A 23,111-nucleotide genomic window follows, 5' to 3' on the forward strand; every position below is an offset into this window, starting at 1 on the left:
AATGGGGATGCAAGAAAGATGCCTTATCCATCCTCTAAATCTGATGATCTATTAATAGGCCTAATTTCATTACATTATTAGCCTAGTTGTCATAATATTGTTTCACTTTTTGACCTCTTGCTTTTATGGCACAGTGATGGCCTCCATGACTGCCATTTGTAATTGATGAGGAGGCCACAAGGACACACTCAGAGGGTGGGGGTAGGATACTAAATGCCGGAATTGGAATATTGGAATTGTTGTCCACCACTTGTTTTATACCCATCCTACAGAGTCATATATTAAGTCACTGAAACTGTGACAGTCGTTGGTTATGGATATACAGATAGGGAATTAGTGGAGAGGTTCGGTTGGGGTACCAATTAACGCAGACTGTTGCGCCAAAATGGATGCCCAGTTCCCCCATGTTGATATGGGTTAGGGAGGTTGTCATAGCCTAATAATCAAGCATGCCAGTGACTGGTTGTAACAGAAAATCTTGCTTATTTCTATCTTCCATTTTGACTCGGTGTAGTGGTGACACAGACTGCCAAAACCCTGTTGATTAGTCATGGCAAAAAGGACAAAATGTTCCTATTCATCGTTGTATACAGTGCGTTCGGAAAGTATTCAGACCCCTTGATTTTTCCCTATTTTGTTACATTACAGCCTTATTCTAAAATGGATTAAAAAATCTACACACAATACCCCATAATGACTAAGCAAAAACCGATTTTTAGAACATTTTGGAAAAGAAACTGAAAGAAACTATTCAGACCCTTTACTGTACTTTGTTGAAGTGCCTTTGGCTGCGATTACAGCCTCAAGTCTTCTTGGGTATGACGCTACATGCGTGGCACACCTGTATTTTGGTAGTATCTCACATTCTTTTCTGCAGATCCTCTCAAGCTCTGTCAGGTTGGATGGGGAGTGTCGCTGCACAGCTATTGTCAGGTCTCTCCAGAGATGTTCGATCTAGTTCAAATCCGGGCTCTGGCTGGGTCACTCAAGGACATTCAGAGACTTGTCCCAAAGCCATTCCTGCGTTGTCTTGGCTGTGTGCTTAGGGTCATTGTCCTGTTGGAAAGTGAACCTTTGTCCCAGTCTGAGGTCCTGAGCGCTCTGGAGTAGGCTTTCGTCAAGGAACTCTGTACTTTGCTCCATTCATCTTTCCCTCAATCCTGACTAGTCTCCCAGTCACTGCTGCTGAAAAACATCCCACAGCATGATGTTGCCACCATCTTGCTTTACCTTAAGGATTGTGCCAGGTTTCCTCCAGAAGTGACGCTTGGCATTCAGGCCAAAGAGTTCAGTCTTGGTTTCATCAGACCAGAGAATCTTATTTCTCATGATCTGTGAGTCTTTAGGTGCCTTTTGGCAAACTCCAAGCATGCTGTCATGTGCCTTTTACTGAGGAATGGCTTCCATCTGGCCACTCTACCATAAAGGCCTGATTGGTGGTGTGCTGCAGAGATGGTTGTCCTTCTGGAAGCTTCTCCCATCTCCACAGAGGAACTTAGAGTGACCATCGGGTTCTTGGTCACCTCCCTGACTAAGGCCCTTCTCCCCTGATTGCCAGCTCTAGGAAGAGTCTTGGTGGTTCCAAGCATCTTCCATTTAAGAATGATGGAGGCCACTGTGTTCTTGAGGACTGACCCTCTGGTTCTTGTTCACCTCGCTGATCAAGGCCCTTTTCACCATATTGCACAGTTTGGCCGGGCGGCCAGCTCTGCCATTTTTTGGCACCCTTCCCCAGATCTGTGCCTCGACAAAATCCTATCTCGGAGCTCTGACATGCACTGTTGAATGTGGGACCTTATATAGACAGATGTGTGTCTTTCCCAATCATGTCCAATCAATTGAATTTACCACAGGTGGTCTACAATCAAGTTGTAGAAACATCTCAAGGATGATCAATGGAAACAGGATGCACCTGAGCTCAATTTCGAGTCTCATAGCAAAGGGTCTGAATACTTATGTAAATAAGGTATTTTAGTTTTATGTTTGTCATAAATTTGAAAAAATCTAAAAACCTGTTTTCGCTTTGTCAATTTGGGGTATTGTGTATAGATTGATGAGGAAATACATTTATTGAATCCATTTTAGAATAAGGCTGTAACGTAACAAAATGTGGAAAAAGTCAAGAGGTCTGAAATCCTTCCAAATGCACTGTATCCTTCCTTAAGCCGATGATGTCATGATTCATGGTTTGTGATGAAATATGGTCCGTGCTTTTCAGTACCCTTGGGACGTCTCTACCCCCCGCTGAAGTTGACATTTAAAAGGGTTAAGGCTAAAATTCAGGTTATGTTTATGGTTAAGTTTAGGGTTTGGGTAAGGGAAGGGACATCTCAAGGATTACGGATAGCACTGGCCAATGAAATTATTGGCACTGGCCAATACAGTTATTCCTTTAGTCGGCCCTAATTTGTGTCGACAGTTGATCTCACGGGATGAGTAGTAGGCCTTTCATCAGCAGTAGCAGTGCGTTGTTTGCTCTATAAGTTAATTCATATGCCTTGCGACCGTGCTATATAGGCCTAAAGGCGAGACAATTCAACCACACCTTTGTTTTATTACAAAACGGGATAGCAACCTCTGTCCGATGAAGTCCACAAAGCATATTGCATGTAACAGACCTACAGCATGGTCAAGCAAGTTAATGTTTCCGACATTTTTTGTACCACTAAACACATTTAATTTTTTTTTATTTAACCTTTTTTTAACTAGGCAAGTCAGTTAAGAACAAATTCTTATTTACAATGACGGCCTACCCCGGCCAAAACCAGGGTAGGCCGTTTGAGTTCCTGCCTATAGGAAGGGAGGAGCAAAACGGGGTCGTGATCAGATTTCCCAAAGGGAGGGCAGTTGAGGGCTTTGTAGGCATCCCGGAAGTTGGAGTAGCAGTGGTCGAGTGTTTTAGCAGGGCGAGTACTATAGAACTTCGATAGTGTTTTCCTCAAATTTGCTTTGTAAAAATCCCCAGCTACAATACATGCGGCCTCAGGATATGTGGTTTCCAGTTTGCATAAAGTCCAGTGAAGTTCTTTGAGGGCCATTGTGGTATCGGCTTGAGGAGAAATATACAAGGCTGTGACTATAACTAAAGAGAATTATCTTGGGAGGTAATACGGTCAGCATTTGATTGTGAGGTATTCTAGGTCCGGTGAACAAAAGGACTTGAGTTCCTGTACATTATCACAATCAAACCATGAGTAGTTAATCATGAAACATTCACCCCTGCCCTTCTTCCCGGAGAGATATTTATTCCTGTAGAGGTGATTTGATGATGTTGAAATGATCAAGTTGAAATGGTGCTGGAATAGTGAAGGCAGCTCCTGTATTCTTTGCGACTTGCAGTAACTCTCTTTGGTTATAAATCAATAGTTGTTCCCATACGGCGGCGCACAATTGGCCCAGTGTCGTTCGGGTTTGGCTGGAGTAGGACGTCATTGTAAGTAAGAATTTGTTCTTAACTGACATGCCTAGTTAAATAAAGGTTACATTTAAACATTTTATTAAAATGAACCAGAAACTGTAGATAGATGGCAGCATTTGCGCAAAACTGAAAGCGCGCACCACCGCATTTAACCATGGCAAGATGACTGGGAATATGGCCGAATACAAACAGTGTAGTTATCAAAAAGGCACAACGTCAGTATAGGGACAAAGTGGAGTCGCAATTCAACGGCTCAGACACAAGACGTATGTGGCAGGGTCTACAGACAATCATGGACTACAAAGGGACTATTTCTATTACAGCGTATTGGATTACTGTCATTCATATTCCAGGTGAAAAAACCTTTCCAAACCAAACCTTCATATCATAACCTCTAACCGCTACACACAGCCTACATCAGTGTCACCATATTAGCTTACGCCATAGCTAGTCAACATAGCTACTAGAACTAAAGCGTTTGTAAACCCACTACAATATGCAGTACAGTGTACAGTCAGCAAGCAGTTTAGCAGCGGGCCCCATTGGCAAAAAAATTATAAAACCAAAATCTTACCTTGACTTGGAAGAGTTCTAGTATTAACATAGCATCCCTCTCTGTTTGAGCCGGGTGTTTGAGTAGGCTAAACTAGCTAGCTGCATTCACTAGCTAGGTGGAAATGAAAGTAAAAAAATACAACAAAATATAGATAGTGCTCTCTCTCTCTTGCTTTTCCTTCATTTTTTAAAGAAATTACTTTGTTCAAAACTGTTCAACTATTGTCTTTCTCTCTGAGTCAACTACTCACCATATTTTATGCACAACAGTGCTAAATAGCGGTAGCTTATGCTTTCAGTATTAGATTCATTCTCTGATCCTTTGATTGGGTGGACCACATGTCAGTTCATGCTGCAAGAGTTCTGATAGGTTGGAGGACGTCCTCCGGAAGTCGTCATAATTACTGTGTAAGTCTATGGAAGGAGGTAAGAACCATGAGCCTCCTAGGTTTTGTATTGAAGTCAATATACCCAGAGGAGGTTGGAAACTAGCTGTCCTCCGGCTACACCAGGCCTGGGCAATTCCAGTCCTCAGGGGCCTGATTGGTGTCACACTTTTCCCCCATCGCTAGCAAACACAGCTGATTTAAACTAATTGCATTTTTAACTGAAGACCATGATTTGTTGATTATTGGAGTCAGGTGTGTTAGCTGGGGCTGGGGCAAAAGTGTGACACCAATCAGGCCCCCGAGGACTGGAGTTGCCCAGGCCTGGGCTACACTATGGTGCTACCCTACAGAGTGCTGTTGAGGCTACTGTAGACCTTCATTTCAAAACAGTGTGTTTTAATCAATTATTTGGTGACTTGAATATATTTAGTATCGTTTTATCCAAAAAGGAGAACTTTTTTAATGTCTTACTATTTTAATTTGTATGAAATTCACTGAGGAAGATGGTCCTCCCCTTCCTCCTCTGAGGAGCCTCCCCTGGTGTACAGTAATACCAGGTAAGAGCACCCCCAAATGTCCCCTCACGACCCCCTTCCCTATGGATTTTTTGTAATTAATTTGAGAGCAAGTGGATGTAAGGGGACTATTAGCATAGTCAACCAGTGGTGGGCTAGGCGACTTCGGTGTTTAGTGGATGACATTTTGGCTCTCCTGTGGAGGACTCAGGGGTCCTTCCTGGTTTGTTTGTGTTACATGATGGGAAACAGAAGGAGATGCAGTAGGAAAATGAACCACCAAAGGCTCCTGTGATGCATATCTTGTAAAGTCTCAGGCTGTGTGATTTAGCTCTGATACAATGATTTGGAGTTGTCTGATAGGACAGGTTCTGTATCTCTATCTTTTGAATCTCTCCCAATATCTCTTTGAGTCTCTCCCAGTGTCTCTGAATCTCTCCCAATATCTCTTTGAATCTCTCCCAATATCTCTTTGAGTCTCTTCCAATGTCTCTTTGAATCTCTCTCAATATGTCTTTGAGTCTCTCCCAGTGTATCTTTGAATCTCTCCCAATATCTCGTTGAATCTCTCCCAATATCTCTTTGAGTCTCTCTCAATATCTCTTTGAATCTCTTCCAGTGTTTCTTTGAGTCTCTCCCAGTGTATCTTTGAATCTCTCCCAGTGTCTCTTTAAGTCTCTCCCAGTGTCTCTTTGAATCTCTCCCAGTGTCTCTTTGAATCTCTCCCAATGTATCTTTGAATCTCTCCCAGTGTCTCTTTGAATCTCTCCCAGTGTCTCTTTGAGTCTCTCCCAGTGTCTCGGCTTTGAGTCCTCTCCCAGTGGTCTCTTTGAGTCTCTCCCCGTGTCTCTTGAATCTCTCCAGTGTTCTTTGAGTCTCTCCAGTGTCTCTTTGAACTCTCCCAGTGTCTCTTTGAGTCTCTCCAGTGTCTCTTTGAATCTCTCCCAGTGTCTCTTTGAGTCTCTCCCAGTGTCTCTTTGAGTCTCTCCCAGTGTCTCTTTGAGCTCTCCAGTGTCTCTTTGAGTCTCTCCCAGTGTGTCTCTTTGAATTCGTCCCAGTGTCTCTTTGAGTCTCTCCAGTGTCTCTTTGAATCTTTCCCAGTGTCTCTTTGAGTCTCTCTCGAGTGTCTCTTTGAATCTCTCCCAGTGTCTCTTTGAGTCTTTGAGTCTCTCCCAGTGTCTCTTTGAATCTCTCCCAATATGTCTTTGAGTCTCTCCCAGTGTCTCTTTGAATCTCTTTCATTGTCTGCTTGAATCTCTCCCAGTGTATCTTTGAATCTCTGTCATTGTCTGCTTGAATCGCTCCCAGTGGCAATGTCTAGTCTTTGATCGAGCGATGAAGACTGTAATTCAACCATGAAATGTGATTACCTTGTAGACTGCACAAGATGGATACAACATGAATGTATCAGTGACCAAACCCAAAGTCTGCTCATAGTGTCTTTTACTGTCTTACTGTGATTAAAGTTCAGACGATAAATAGCCTTTTGTGTGTTTTAGGGCCGTAAACACAGGCACATACACTGAGTATACAAAACATTAAGAACACCTTCCTAATATTGAGTTGCACTTCCACTTTTGCCCTCGGAACAGCTTCAATTCGTCGGGCCTGGCACCTACTACCATACCCAGTTCAAAGGCACTTAAATGTGCCCATTGACCCTCTGAATGGCACACACACCAGTGGAGGCTGCTGAGGGGAGGACGGCTCATAATAATGCCTGGAACGGAGCGAATGGACTGGCATTGATGTATTTGATAGCATTCCACTTATTACGCTCCAGCTATTAACACGAGCCCGTTCGCCCCAATTAAGGTGACACATACACAATCCATGTCTCAATTGTCTCAAGGCTTAAAAATCCTCCTCGCCTTCATCTACACTGACTGAAGTAGATTTAACAAGTGACATCAATATGGGAATATAGTTTTCACCTGGATTCCCCTGGTCAGTCTATGTCATGGAAAGAGCAGGTGTTCTTTATGTTTTGTATACTCATTGTACAGTATATAGACATACAGTATAAGAGGTATATAAACACATACAGGCACATATAAGGCACATAGTATAACACATTTAGTATCATGGACCATTTCTCCTCTAAGGACGTTTTCAGGACTTTCTGTGGTCTCTGACCATCACGGCACCTGGGGCCACAGGGCCACCGTCATGCGCTTTTCATAGAAACGACCATGTGAGGTCCCTCTCACTGTGGCACTGTACTCTCACAAGGCTTGTATTGTCCATGACGAGAGAAAAAGGGAGACATTTAAAGAGAGTGTGGGAGAGAGAGAGAGAAATGAAAGGTTAGACAGAAAGAGTGAAAGAGAGGTTGGGTGTGGAGGGAGTAATTGAGAGAGGGAATGGTAGAGGAAGGAACCATGTTTGGGTGCCTTTGCATAATGTAGGCAATCACTGACATGTCACTGACTGTAAAATAGGGACCTTGTAGGAGTCTTAAGGGTAAGCAGCAGGAGGCGGGCGGGTAGAAGTGGTTCGATTTATTTACAAAATTGAGCTAATGTTCCAAAGCGACGTTTATCACTGTACATATTTACAAAGTTCAGACTTCAACCTTCAATATTTAAAATAAAAAGCCTTCAATCAGGTAAAAAAAAATGTCTATACCATAAAATACAGGCGGGGTATACCTGACTCGAATGCAGCCTTCCTGTTGCGATACCTAAACCGATCTGACAAGAAAATCCCAAAATGGCCGTTTACTGTAAATATTGTACACTTGGTCACTCCTTGGACCATACCATGTCAAAATGAAATGCATTTTAATGATGGGAATCATTAAATTGGGGAAATAAAACACTCTCAAATGATGGGAATTTGGAGAGCTCACCACCTGTAGGAGACACCTAGTAAAGTAAAGTAGCCTAGTTTTAAACCATAACCATTAGGTCTTGATTAGAAAAACCTTCCATTCTGGACCATGTTATACATTTCCTGGCTGTTATCATTTTCATCATTTCCATGTGGAGTATACAAAGCTAGAGTGGCAAATATTTAGGGAGCTTTGCCCAACCATATAATTATGGCAGCCTTGCACTTAATTCTCTGTTTGCTTGTTTGATTGTGGCCCACACTCAAGTAGCTAACAGTGATATTATCTGAGTGCGTGAATTCCTATCAAGTTGTGGCTTAGCTTGTGGTGCAGGTAGGATTCCAGCTGTCTAGAAGAAAAAGAAACGCACACCTATTTAGGCGAGGTGCTGGCTAGCGGAGTAGAAAACTTGAAAATAAAGGAGAGCCGCACACTCTAGGAGCTCAGGTGCTAAAATGTAATATCCAATGTTTCGACAGCCAAGCTGTCTTCATCAGGGTATAATCACAAACACTGCGGGATGACTCGTTTATATAGTGTCAAAAGATACACAGGTGTCTGTAATCATGGCCAAGAGTGGCCTAATATCATTGGTTAATTCTCAAATATTAAAATGGCATACAAAGAACAGCATACAAAAAACAAATGGATAGCATACGATCATAGATTCATTTTAGACCTCACAAGCTTACAAACAATTACAATGGCAAAGTCACAATAATCACAAGAATGGCTTCAGATCAAAGTCTACACTGGCACCAGAAAGCCCAAGTCACTGCAAAACTCAAAGTTACTAGGGCAGCATTGACGCGTTCAAAGCCTAAAATTGTGGATTTAGGATTAGCTAACCCACACTGTGTATTAACCCAACCTTTTTCTATATAAAATATGGACTGGTCAGGGATCTGTTTTCTCTCTGTGTTTGTCTTTCAGTATGGACGGTCAGACAGCTACCGTGTGGCCACCACGACGGAGAAGGAAGAGAAGGAGTCCCCCAAGAAGGCGAACTCCAAGGCGGACAAGAAGACCAAGGACATGGATGAACTGAAGAAGGAAGTTCCCTTGGTATGTAGTGCATAATTCCTACTTCCTGTTTCCTGTCCGTGCACCGTGCCCTAGAGCAGTGTGTTCTGGAATGTTGCTAACTGGTCCCTCAGATGGTTGGCTGAGACCAATTGAGTCCAAAGTGCTAGTTTTAATCTAAGAAGGAAGGACCATAACTTGCCAGACCATAGTATAATAAAAGGCTGAGAAACACAATGCTAAAGAGCACCCACTGGGCGGCGGGTAGCGTAGTGGTTAGAGTGTTGGGCCAGTAACCCGAAAGGTTGCGAGATTGAATCCCCGAGCTGACAAGGTAAAAAATGTATCTGTCATTCTGCCTCTGAACAAGGCAGTTAACCCACTGTTCCTAGGCTGTCATTGTAAATAAGAATTTGTTCTTAACTGACTTGCCTAGTTAAATAAAATAAAAATGTATTCAACCAATGTGTTCCCAGTGGGCAGTCTTTGTTTATTCTGCTTGCGACAACAAAACGATCACTTCTCAGATGATTGGACAATGGATTTTGGTAGTCTGTATTCCTGAAAATCTATTTTATTGGTGGCAGTAAGTGAATCTCATGGGTGTCAAACAAAGGATTTTTTTTTTGTATGAATAGTTTGTGGTTAGAGGCAATGCCAATGTAAACTAATCCTGTTTGAAGAAAATGTACTCTGTTATGAGGTATAACGTGTACGCTGGAAGTCGGGAAGCAAGTACAGGGAGTGCAAATTTAATAATAAATCGAACATAGCACAAAACAAGAAACACGAAATGTGTACAGACATGAAAACAAACAGAAACAGAGTCAATAACACCTGAGGAAAGAACCAAGGGGAGTGACAGATATAGGGGAGGGAATCAGCAAGGTGATGGAGTCCAGGTGAGTGTCATGAGGCGCAGGTACGCGTAGCGATGGTGGCAGGTGTGCGTAATGATGAGACAACTGGCGACGTCGAGCGCTGGAGAGGGGGAGCGAGAGTAAACATGACATGAGGCATATGGCCAAACCATGATAATATGAATATCCTTCTGAAACACAGCCTTAAAATATCCCCAAGCGCTATTCACAATATATTTGCAAATATTTAGTTAAAACTAGAGTTTTATATTCAATGTTTTTTACTTTTTAATTTTAGACGGAACACAAGATGTCCATCGAAGAGGTATGCCAGAAGTACGCTACTGATATAGTCCAGGTAAGTTCATCACCTCAAGAGTTTTCTCAAAACCTGTGTTGGGGCTTTTAAAATGAAATATATTGTAACATTAAAGGAAATATCAGTTATATATCAAATATCAGTTATCACAAATGATGCCCAAGGTTGTACCATTTTAACAGCAATCCCTCTCCTTCCTCTCTCCCTCTCCCTCCTTTCTCGCCCCCCTCCTCAGGGTCTGACCAACGCTAAGGCCGCTGAGTACCTGGCTCGAGACGGCCCCAACGCCCTCACACCTCCCCCCACCACCCCCGAGTGGGTCAAGTTCTGTCGCCAGCTGTTCGGTGGCTTCTCCATCCTGCTGTGGACTGGCGCCATCCTCTGTTTCTTGGCCTACGCCATCCAAGCCGCCACCGAGGATGAGCCCGCCGGAGACAATGTGAGTGACAGACACATACAAAATGGCCCCCATCATCACTTGGCAGGGGATAAAGGGATGCAAGGGTATACATGGCCTTTTTGGTTCAGCTTAATGTAGTGTTTCCAAAATGTAGCATTAAGATTCAACTTGTGGGGTTGTGGCTGATTCCTACTTGGCACTAAAAGATTTGGCAAACTCAATTAAGTGTCTAGTGGTCTACTGTTGATATGAGTTCAATGTCCCATGTGTTTCTTAGATCCAGCAATATGCCTCAACCAACCCCAAATGAATGTGAAATATAGGCACTGTCTAAAATGATAAATGGTTAAACAATATTTATGTCTCTCTCTCCTTGCTCTCTCTCTCTCCAGTTGTACCCGGGTAATACTAAATGAGGCATTTGAATTTCATTGAATGTATCAATGATGTATTTCCTATCCTATATATTTCCATTAATTCAAAGTCAAATTCAAATAATTCTGCATCCCGTTTACTATTTCAATTCAAGAACTGAATTGGAATTCATCAGCCATTCCCAATTCAACTCTGAATTGACCTCAAACCTGCATGGCATGTGGTATTTTAGATCCAGCTATATGCTTCAACCAACCCTCAATTCATTAAAAAGCTAGGCACCATAATAACACTATCAAACAATTAAGTTCGATTTTTTCCCCCCAGCAAAAACAGCAAATGTTCCTACAATGTTAAGTAATGTTCCAATTGAGTTTCAATTTGTTTTTCAGATAACATAGCATGACAACACCTCATGAATGCTGGTAAAATGTTATTTGATAAACATTAGTAGAAGGACACAATGGTTGTAAGAACGTTTGTTAAAATGTTCCAATACTGTTTGTTTTTTACATTGTTTGCTGGGTTCTCTCTCTCCAGTTGTACCTGGGTATCGTGCTCTCTGTTGTCGTCGTGGTCACCGGCTGTTTCTCCTACTTCCAGGAGGCCAAGAGCTCCAAAATCATGGAGTCCTTCAAGAACATGGTGCCCCAGGTAAACAAACCTCTTCTTTAGTGCATGGCTTGGACTGAAATAGAATACAGTACTCATGTTGGGTGCTGATACTGTTTATATTTAGGTGCAGGAGCTCCACAATACTTTTGAGATAATATTCTATAAGAGGAACAGGAGCTTAAGCAGTAGAACATTTGAGGTGCCGGTACTCAGCTCCGCTGAGCTCCTGCCCAAGTCAAGCACTGCTCTTCGTCCGTCCGCGAGCGTTGCAAAATAAATGTACACATACATGTTATTCAGTCATTGCACCCACACTGCTCGCGAGCGTCTGCGTGGCCAGGCGCTAAAATAGAAATAGGTTCTATTTGTGACGCTCAACGCTCTGCAAGTCCGGCCTCTCCCATCTTCTTATTGGTTTTTAAGAGCACATACCCACGTGCCATCTCCTCATTGGTGTTTAGGAGCATGTGCCATCTCCTCATTGGTGTTTAGGAGCATGTGCCATCTCCTCATTGGTGTTTAGGAGCATATACCCATGTGGGTGATTTGAAGGATAAACTGACGTCGACGCTCCAGTTGGTTGTAGTAATGGACCGTAAAGTTGGTTGCCAACTGCCATATAAACTCCAAAGAAGTAAATAAGAAGCCTGAGGAAGGAGGAGAGATGACAAAACGGTAAACCAAATTCCTTTCTCATCTGTGGATTAATTGTCGGAGTAGAGGACCTTGTGCATTTCAGGTAAAATAACAACCCAATGTTTATATCCCAGGACAAATTAGCTAGCAACAGCAAACTAGTTAGCTAAATTGCTGTAAATGTTTAACGCTTTTCGACCTGCCCCCAAATTAATATAATTGGTTCAGAGTTTGTTTTGATATTTCAACCTGCGTGTGGTGATCGTGTCTGGTGTGGGGGGACAAAATCAACATGCGCGCGATGGCGCACGCAGGTGTCCAGTTTGGTCAACACGTTAGATCGCCTTACCACCCTATCCGCTTGTCTCCTACAATACCACCACCAATACCAATTTGTCCCTCCGGTGATTTGCTACCCCCCCATCCCCCAACCGAGTTTTCTGAACCAAAAACAAATAAAGCATTTTTTGTTTGATTGTTTTTTGTGGGACATAAAAGATTATAAAAACACCAGCAAATCAGCTCCAAGTGATAATTTAAATTATGGGAATCTGTTCCAAAGTATTCCCACACATAATATAGAGATATATGTGATTGTATATACAAATGTAAGCAAGGTTTGAAATTATTATGTTTTAGTCATCTGTTTGGGCTTCTTGCGGTCTACAAATGATTTGTAATTATGTTCCGTCCCCCTGACCCTCCGCTCAAGACAAAAATCAGCCCGCGGCCCTGACCATAGAGCTCAGTGTCTATAATCCTAATTCCAATCCTATTAGTCCCATCATAAGTGTTTAACAAATCGTAATCCTAACTTGTTTTTCCTAGATGACTATGGGTGGGGTAGTTGTGGCAGTGACACAAAATAACCTGTGACCCTAATCCAGATGTTCCCCCCTCTCAAAACACACGTAGCCGACGTTGTTGTGGCCCTTGTATTCATGGTCAGTTAGGGATTCGTCTATTCTACATCTTCGCGAGTGAATATGATGCATATTGCCATTCAGTGGTGAGTTAGTAGCCACACAGACATTGTCTCATATGGTCAATCTGTATGCAATTCATACGTCTTGTCTATCCGCAGTCCATCTATGGTCAGTGTCAATGGTTAGTCGGTTACTTTAGTCTGTTATTCATCTGCCAATCTCTATGCAGTTGCATAGTTATAACATAATAACCCATCATTACTGGTTAGTTTATGGTCAGTGATAGTGTGTAGTTTGTCTGTGATCAGTCTGTGGTTGCTGGTGAGTTTTACTGTTACCCCAGTATGTACACCTGTATGTATAGTCAGCTAATGGTTGGTTTATGGTTCCTACTTTACCATTGGGGTTCCTCTGTCCGCAGCAAGCCCTGGTGATCCGTGAGGGCGAGAAGATGCAGATCAACGCTGAGGAGGTGGTGGCTGGAGACCTGGTGGAGGTGAAGGGAGGAGATAGGATCCCCGCCGACCTCAGGATCGTCTCTGCTCACGGCTGCAAGGTAAACACACACACACAGCATATGTTTTACTATTGTTGTGGGGACCTAAAATGTATTTACATTTAAAGCCCTAACTCCTAAACCTATCTCCCAACCCTAAACCTAACCCCTGACCCTAACTCCTAAATCTAACTCCTAACTCTAATTCTAACCATAACCCTAATTGTAAACCTAACCCCTAAGCCTAAACCCCCCCCCCCCCCCCCCCCCMCACACACACACACACAAAACACATTAAAATATAGCACACACTCACACCTACACATTTGACATACAAGCTTTTTAAAATTGTAAACATGTTCCCTGGATTTTGTTCTTCTCCTATAGGTGGATAACTCCTCCCTGACAGGCGAATCAGAACCCCAGAGCAGGTCACCTGACTGTACCCATGACAACCCCCTGGAGACCCGCAACGTCGCTTTCTTCTCCACCAACTGTGTGGAAGGTACAATCGTGTTGGCAACTGCATCCTCCTCATCTCCACCCTCCTCTTCCTCCTGACCCCTTTCCTTTTTCTCGTTGCCATCGCCATAATCCTCATCCTCGCTGTCGTCGTCATAACCAGCATTCCCCCATCACTCTACTGTTTTCTCTCTTTCCTTCCCTCCCTTTCTCTTTATCCCCTCAACAGGTTGAAGGTGAACATTGTGGCTGCCATAGCATCAAGGCACCCACCATTTTAACAAGCACCCTACCCAGCGCCCACACACACTCTGTCTCTCTCTCTCCTGCTTTCTTACACCCTCTCTTTTCCTCTCGCTCCTTTCAATTCCCCAGGTGCCTTTTCCTTCCCATCTGTCCGCATCTTTTCATCTTTGAGAACACTCCATCTGGTGTCAATATTACCTCATCCTCTCCCTCCGGCTCAGCGGTCTAATGGTAGTGTCAATACAGGACGACATACATAAACAGCTACGGTCTAGATTCAATCAGATCCGCATTAACCCGCGGTAGCCGACAACTGCATAGCCTATCTTTTTGTTTTTGTTTAGGCGGCGTCGGAGTTGTAACTGTGTCGAATCCACAAGCGGCGGCCCCATCGTTATACCTGCTGTGGACATTGCCATTGAACGCTCCGAGGGTCATTAGTAGAAATCCCATGCAGCCATCTTACATTGTGATCTACACCTCGATTAGGCTGATATAAATCCTTATTTTATTATTTTTTATTTATTTATTATTATTTTGTTTCATGATTTTTCAATGTGAGTGTGATTATTTCTATATAGCCTACACTTTCTCTTTGTAAACTTTTGACACGGGTGGGAAGGGTGTGGCTTCGTGACAATGACCACAAGAGCAGCTGCTCACCGATTTGACAGCTCCAACGCAGTTACACCCCTGACATCGCCGAAACAAAAAAACAATAATATGCTATGCAATTTTCGGTTCCGGCAGGTAAACGCTAATCTGATTGAATCTAGGCCATTGTTGTCTGATGAAGCGAAGGCCTCTGGTTACCTGTAGGCCACAAAAATATTTACCTCATAGAATGGTATATGCTGCCCCCATGTGGTATGGATGGTGTATTGCACCTGAATTGGTGGCAACAAGAAAAACATCAGTGGTATTTGAGTGAAGAACACTTCAGCAATTCACGATTAGAATTTTTTTTGAATGAGTACTTTAGGACTATTCATTATAAGGGAGTGATAGACAAATTATTATTAAAAACGTATGATTTAATGAAGTCCCATGGGGTGGCGTGCAATTGGCCCAGCGTCTTCCGGGTTAGGGGAGGGTTTGGCCGGGGGGGCTTTACTTGACTTATTGCGCTCTAGCGACTCCTTGTGACGGGTTGGGCGCCTGCAGGCTGACTTCGGCAGTCAGTTGAACGGTGTTTCCTCCGACACATTGGTGGGGCTGGCTTTCGGGTTCAGTGTGGCTTGGCGGGTCATGTTTCGGAAGGACGCATGACTCGACCTTCGCCTCTCCCGAGCTCGTTGGGGAGTTGCAGCAATGAGACAAGAACGTAATCACGAAATTGGGGAGAAAAAAAGGGGAAGAAATGACAGCAACAAAAAATTTGTACAAAAAACGTATGATTTGCACTCAAACTCAGTTCTTTACACTGAATGGGGGTAACGCACCATCATTTTACGCAACATACCACAAATGGTATTACAAATATAATATACTGTAACATGTAAGTCAAGTCATCTAACTTCCTTCTCTCGTCCTCACCGTCACCAGGCACGGCGCGTGGCATCGTGGTATGCACCGGTGACCGTACCGTCATGGGCCGTATCGCCACCCTCACCTCCGGCCTGGAGTCGGGCAAGACCCCCATCGCCAAGGAGATCGAGCACTTCATCCACTGATACCAAGGCTGGGCTGTGTTCCGGGGCATCATTCTTCATCCTGGCCGTCTGCTGGGCTAACACCTGGCTAGAGGCCGTCATCTTCCTCATCGGCATCATCGTGGCCAACGTGCCCGAGGCCTACTGGCTACTGTCACTGTGAGGGGATATTTTCGTGGATTTTTATGTTGTGTGGTGGTGGGTGGGGTTGGAAGGGTAGTTGAGGGAGTGAGGGAGAGTGTGTGTGTGTGTGTGTGTGTGTGTGTGTGTGTGTGTGTGTGTGTGTGTGTGTGTGTTGTGTGTGTGTTGTGTGTGTGTGGTGTGTGTGTGTGTGTTGTGTGTGTGTGTGTGTGTGTGTGCGTGTGTGTGGTGTGTGTGTGTGTGTGTGTGTGTGTAAGTGAGGAGAGGTGTGTGTAGTGAGGAGAGGTGTGTGTAGTGAGGAGAGAGATGTGTGTGTGTGTAGTGAGGAGAGGTGTGTGTGTGTGTGTAGTGAGCGAGAGATGTGTGTGTGTTGTAGTGAGGGAGTTGTGTTGTGTGTGTGTAGTGAGGAGAGGTGTGGTGTGTGTGTGTGGTGTGGTGTGTGTGGGTGGTTGTGGTGGTGTGTGTGTGGTGTTGTGTGGGTGTGTGTGTGTGTGTGTGTGTGTGTGTGGTGTGTGTGTGTGTGTGTGTGTGTGTGTGTGTGTGTTGTGTGTGTGTGTGTTGTGTGTGTGTGTGTGTAGTGAGGGAGATGTGTGTGTGTGTAAGTGAGGAGAGGTGTGTGTTGTGTGTAGTGAGGAAGAGGGTTGTTGTGGGGTGTTGCTATCGTGCACGTGCGAGGGCCTACTGGCTACTGTCACTGTGAGGGGATATTTTCGTGGATTTTTATGGTTTGTGGGTTGTGGGGTGGGGTTGGAAAGGTAGTTGAGGGTAGTCGAAGGAGAGGTGTGTGTTGTGGTGTGTGTGTTGTGGTGTGTGTGTGTGTGTCGGTGTGTGTGTGTGTGTGTGTGTGTGTGTGTGTAGTGAGGAGAAGGTGTGGGTGTAGTGAGGAGAGGTGTGTGTAGTGAGGAGAGATGTGTGGTGTGTGTGTGAGGGAGAGGGTTTGTGTGTGGTGTAAGGGGAGAGAGTGTGTGTTTAGTGAGGGGTGTGTGTGTGTGTGTGTGTGAAGGTGAGGGCAGAGAGCGATGTGTGTGTGTGATGGGAGGGTGTGTGTGAGGGAGGTTGTATTGGGTAGCGTGTAGCGGGGTGTCTGTGAAAGTGAGAGGTGTGTGTGAGAGAGAAGTGGTAGGAGGTGTGTGTAGTGGGGAGAGAGGTGGTGTGTGTAGTGTAGGAGCAGAACTGTGTGGTGTAGTGAGGGAGAGGCATGCGGGCGGGGTGTGTGGTGGTTATTAGTGAGGAGGTGAGTGGTGTGTGGGTTGTCAGTAGTGAAGGAGAGAGTGTGGGGTGTGTGGTGGGAGTGAGGGAGAAGGGTGTGTTCGTGATGTGTAGTGGGTGAGTGTTTGTGGTTGTGTGTTGTTCGGTTCAATGAGATAGAGTCGTGGTGTGTGTGTGTGTGTGTGTGTGTGTGTAGTGTGTTGTGTGTGTGTGGTGGTGTGTGTGTATGTGTTGGTGTTGTGTGTGGTGAGGTGGTGTGTGGTGTTAGTGGGGAAGCTGTGTGTTGTTCGTGATGGAAGTGTGTGTGTGTGTAAGTTTGAGGAGGTGTGTGGTGTGTGTAGTTGAAGGAGAGCTGTGTGGTGATGTAGGAGGGATTGGTGTGTGTGTGTTGTGTGTGTGTTGAAGGAGAGGTGTGGTGTGGTGTGTGTGTGAAGAGAGAGTGTGTGGTGTAGTGTGGGGATGTTGTTGTGTGTGTGTGTGTGTGTGTGTAGTGTGTGAGGAAGAGATGTGCGTGTGTGTAGTGAGAGAAGGTACGTGTAGTGAGAGTGTTGTGCGTGTTGTGAGAGAGGTTGTGTGTGGTGTAGGTGAAGGGTGGGTGTGTGTGTAGTCGAGGTGTTGTGTGTTGTGTTGGTGGTGTGGTAGTTTGGTGTGTGTGTGTGTGTGTGTGTAGTGAGGAGAGGGTTGTGTGTGTGTGTAGTGAGGAGAGGTGGGTGTGTGTGTAGTGAGGTGGGTGTGTGTAGTGAGATGTGTGTGTTCCATCTCTGTCTGTCTGTCTGTCTGTCTGTCTGTCTGTCTGTCTGTCTGTCTGTCTGTCTGTCTGTCTGTCTGTCTGTCTGTCATTGTCTCTTACTCTGTGTGTTCTATCTCTGTGTTAGTATTTCCCTGTGTCCCGGTATCGTTGTGGAATTATGCATCTCTATCTGTAATAGACTCTTATGCGTTTGTATCTGTGTCGTCTGTGATGGTTGTGGTGGTGTATCGTATCTCTCTCTGTTTCTCTTTCTCTCTCTCCATAAAAGGCAGCTGTTGTGTTTTGTGTACCTTTATCTCTCTCTTTTTTCTCTCCTTCCCTCTTTGTGTTTGTCTCTCTTTTTCAGGCTGTTTCTTTTTTCTCTCCTTCCCTCTCTCTCTCTTTTTCAGGCTGTTTCTTTTTTCTCTCCGTCCCTCTCTCTCTTTTTCAGGCTGTTTCTTTTTTCTCTCTGTCCCTCTCTCTCTTTTTCAGGCTGTTTCTTTTTTCTCTCCTTCCCTCTTTGTGTTTGTCTCTCTTTTTCAGGCTGTCTTTGCGCCTCGGTCAGTGACACCCCCTGGTCAGTTGTCTTCTATGACAACTGTTAAGAGAGATTGATATATGCTAGGCTAATGTTAATATAAATGCTAGGCTAATGTTAATATATATGCTAGGCTAATGTTAATATAAATGCTAGGCTACTGTTAATATAAATGCTAGGCTAATGTTAATGTAAATGCTAGGCTAATGTTAATATAAATGCTAGGCTAATGCTAATATAAATGCTGGGCTGTTGCTACTCTCACTGCTTGGCTAGTTGCCTGTCAGCCATGATATTTTGAAAGTAGCATGATACACCGGCGCCCGCCTTTTCGCTGCTTTTACTCTGTGCTTGGCTTTGCTACTCTTTCTATCTTTCTGCATTGCAGCTCTGGGCTGTGAAATATATTTGAGTATTTTATTTGACTCTAGCACATTTGAATGTAGTGGAGAGGTGGGGATGTGGACTGACAGGGGTTTACACAACTCCAGGTCTCAAGGGTAGGTGTTTAGCTTTCTTGTATTGATTTGTCATGGTTTTACTTATCTGTAGACGCAAGTAAGTTGTTGATTGGTTTGAGGGTCTAGGGCAGGGCTGCCCAATCCTCTTCCTGAAGATCTACTGTCCTGTAGGTTTTCAGTCCAACCCTAATTTAGCATATCTCATTCAGCTAGTTAAGGTCTTGTTCAGCAGCTAATTAGTAGAATCAGGTGTGTTACATTAGGGTTGGACCGAAAACCCACAGGACGGTAGATCTCCAGGAAGAGGGTTGGACTGAAAACCCACAGGACGGTAGATCTCCAGGAAGAGGGTTGGACTGAAAACCCACAGGACGGTAGATCTCAAGGAAGAGGGTTGGGCAGCCCTGGTATAGGGCGTCCACCCCTGGAGTTGTGCACCCCATGTCTTTACTTTACTGACTTGGTACTAATCTTTTATTTTATTCTCTCCAATTCTCTCTCTCCTACTTTCTGTCACCCTGTCTTCTTTTCCCAATCCCTGTTGCATTCTCGCTCTCTTTGTCTCTCTCTCTCTCATTTTCCCTCCTTCTTCTTCTTCTTCTTCTTCTTCTCTCTCTCTCTCTCTCTCTCTCTCTCTCTCTCTCTCTCTCTCAGGTCTCTCTATACTCTCATCGTCTTCTCATCTCTCTTCCTTCTCTCTTAGTGGGTATGCTCCTCTCTTCTCGCTGTACTCTTTGTCTCAGTTCTTCCTCTCTTGTCTCTCTCAACCGTCTCTCCTTCTCACTCTCCTCTCTGCTCTCTCGCTCTCTTTGTCATCTCTCTTCTCATTTTCCCTCTTCTTCTCTTCTATCTTCTTCGCTTCTCTTCTTCTTCTTCTTCTTCCTCTCTGTCCTCTCTCTCTCTCTGCTCTCGTCTCTCTCTCTCTCTTCGCTTCTCTCTCCTCTCCTCTCTCTCTCTCTCTTTGCTCTCTCTCTTCTCTCGCTCTCTCTCTCTCTCTCTCTCTCTCTCTCTCTCTTCTCCTTGCTCGTCTGCAGGTGTGTCTGACCTTGACCGCTAAGCGTATGGCTCGTAAGAACTGCCTGGTCAAGAACCTTGAGGCTGTGGAGACCCTGGGCTCCACCTCAACCATCTGCTCTGATAAAACCGGTACCCTGACCCAGAACAGGATGACCGTGGCCCACATGTGGTTCGACAACCAGATCCACGAGGCCGACACCACGGAGGACCAGTCTGGTAAGAGAGAGGGGTTTAAGTTCACTGAACTCATTTATGTCCTTACTATATAATAGCAAAGTAAATATATCTTGGCTTTGCATATCGTGATCACAGTTATTGAGCTGGTTGCAACGTTTAAGGTGATTTAGATAGTCTTGTATATTGATTGTTCCCTCCTTGGAACTGACTGGAATTAGATATAATTTAGCAAACCAGCATAATGTGGCTTGCAGGCCTGATGAGGCACCCGAGCCAGAAGTTTCAGACCACTGTGTTAGTGAATAACTAGGCCATCAAAGATTGGCCTTATGTTGTTTGTAACGTCTTGTAGCAAAGGCTTTGCATTTTTAATGATAGTAAGTTTACTTATGCAGGCCTTGAAGAAGGCTTCAAGGCTGCCTGTGGGCACATGAACGCAACAACCATGTGTCTCTCACTAACAACCCCCCCCCCCCTCTCTCCTCCCCAGGCGCCTCCTTCGACAAGAGCTCGGAGACGTGGTTGGCGCTGGCGCGCGTGGCGGCCCTGTGTAACCGGGCGCAGTTCAAGGCAGCTCAAGACCAGCTGCCCATCCTGAAGAGGGGCGTGGCGGGTGACGCCTCCGAGTCTGCGCTGCTGAAATGTATCGAGCTGTCCTGCGGCAGCGTCAAACAGATGAGGGAGAAGAACAAGAAGGTGGCCGAGATCCCCTTCAACTCCACCAACAAGTACCAGGTGAGTGAGAAACATGGAGCACAAGCGTACACCCTGGATCCTGTAGGTGTCAAACATCTCATAGTGGAAGTGCTGATCTAGGATCAGATTCCACCTATCTATGTGATCTTATTCATTGTGGTATAAAGGGCAAAACTGATCCTGAATCAGCTTGATACATACGGCCGCAGGTCTAGAGGTGGGTCTGACCTGGGTCTGGGTCTGGGTTAGGGTTAGGGTTTAGCCGGGGTGTAGACTTGAAGTTAGGTTTAGGGAAAACAAGGGTTTGTATAAGAGGCTGAACACAAGTGTGTGATTGTGCCCCCCCCCACCCCCCACCACCAACCACCAGCTCTCTGTGCATGAGACGGAGGATGAGAACGACAACCGCTACCTGCTGGTGATGAAGGGAGCGCCAGAGAGGATCCTGGACCGCTGCTCCACCATCATCATCCAGGGCAAGGAGCAGCCCATGGACGAGGAGATGAAGGAGGCCTTCCAGAACGCCTACATGGAGCTGGGAGGACTGGGAGAGAGAGTACTCGGTGAGAGAGAGGGTGGGAAGAGATGAGAAGAGAGTAAGCAAATGGGAACCTAAAGAGGCATTTCAGAACGCATATACGAATAATAATACCAATCTAATACTGTCACTCCCCAGGTTTCTGCCACCTGCTAATGCCTGAGGACCAGTACCCCAAGGGCTTTGCCTTCGACTGTGACGACGTCAACTTCACCACAGAGAACCTGTGCTTCGTGGGCCTCATGTCCATGATTGACCCTCCTCGTGCCGCCGTGCCTGATGCCGTGGGCAAATGTCGCTCCGCTGGCATCAAAGTCATTATGGTGACCGGCGATCATCCAATCACAGCCAAGGCTATCGCTAAGGGCGTGGGCATCATCTCCGAGGGCAACGAGACAGTGGAGGACATCGCCTCCCGCCTCAATATCCCCGTCAGCCAGGTCAACCCCAGGTAAGAGATATGAGGACGGAGTGTGTTTGGGTGTGTACCAACACATACTGTATGGTATATGTCTCTTTCACACAAGTCAGTCACTCTGGTCACACAGTCGAGTCACTTCTGTTCAACCAGTCAGTGCACTCTTTCACAACAGTCAGTGCACTCTTTCACACAGTGCATTCACCTTTCAGACCCACAGCAGTACAGCTCTTTCACCACAGTTAGTCACTCATATAGTGAGCACAGTTAGTCCTCTTGTCCACACCAGTTAGTAGTCAACTCTATGCACACAGTCCGTCAAACCGTACTTAGTCACAAGTCTGTCCACTCGTTACCGTCCATGCAGTCAAGTGCCAGAAGAGTCACAGTGCAGTAACTGAGCACGATTGCCAGCAGAGTCGAGATACACAGTCACTCTTTCACACAGTCAGTCACTCCGTCCGTCCATCAGTCAGTCCGTCCATCAGTCAGTCACTCCGTCAGTCAGTCACTCAGATAGTCTGACTGACTGACTATCTGACTGACTGACTGACTCTCTGACTGACTGAAAGTCTGTGTATCTGACTGACTATCTGTCAGTCAGTCAGTCTGACTATCTGACTGTCAGTCAGTCAGTCAGTCAGTCAGTCACCTCACTCCCTCACTCAAATACTCAGTCAGTCAGTCACATCCAAATGCCTGAATATACCTATTCACCAAAAACACTCACTTTCTGCATTTCTGTGTGTGTGTATCAGCGAGAGCAAACATACTCTCACTCACTGTCTTCCTGCGTGTGTGTGTTCCAGGGATGCCAAGGCGTGTGTGATCCACGGAACAGACCTGAAGGATCTGTCTCAGGATCAGATGGATGAGATCCTGAGGAACCACACTGAGATTGTGTTTGCCAGGACCTCCCCCCAGCAGAAACTCATCATCGTGGAGGGCTGCCAGAGACAGGTGAGGCACACACACACGCACACGTACACACTTCCTCCATATTCTATTATACAGTAGTAGACAAAGAGGAGGCTTTTCACAATATTCACTACCCCCCCACCCCCTCCTCCCTGCCTCTCAGGGTGCCATTGTGGCTGTGACTGGTGATGGTGTGAACGACTCTCCAGCCCTGAAGAAGGCTGACATCGGCGTCGCCATGGGGATCTCCGGCTCAGACGTGTCCAAACAAGCCGCTGACATGATCCTGCTGGACGACAACTTTGCCTCCATCGTCACCGGAGTGGAAGAGGGTGAGAGAGAGGGAGGGAGGGAAGGAAGGAGTGGAAGAGGGTGAGAGAGAGGGAGGGAGGGAAGGAAGGAGTGTTGGAAGAAGAAAGGGAGGGAGGGTAAAAAATTGATATTAGCAGGGAGGAAAAAAGGTATACATATGTTGAATCTTAATTTGATCACCCTGTTGCAGGAGAACTTTCATGCAATACAGGAAATGTAAAACTTGTAATGTATTT

At 45.2% G+C, this 23,111-nt stretch overlaps 1 long non-coding RNA gene and 1 pseudogene across 1 annotated transcript in view; one reads left to right on the forward strand and one right to left on the reverse strand.

Annotated features, from left to right (window-relative positions):
* Positions 1-23,111, reverse strand: part of LOC139023309 (uncharacterized) — a 376,026-nt gene that overhangs the window by 176,453 nt on the left and 176,462 nt on the right. The window lies entirely within an intron of this gene.
* Positions 1-23,111, forward strand: part of LOC111954849 (sodium/potassium-transporting ATPase subunit alpha-3-like) — a 28,629-nt pseudogene that overhangs the window by 1,621 nt on the left and 3,897 nt on the right.

The sequence above is a fragment of the Salvelinus sp. IW2-2015 genome, linkage group LG30 (assembly GCF_002910315.2).
Source record: "Salvelinus sp. IW2-2015 linkage group LG30, ASM291031v2, whole genome shotgun sequence".
Taxonomy (NCBI): Eukaryota; Metazoa; Chordata; class Actinopteri; order Salmoniformes; family Salmonidae; genus Salvelinus; species Salvelinus sp. IW2-2015.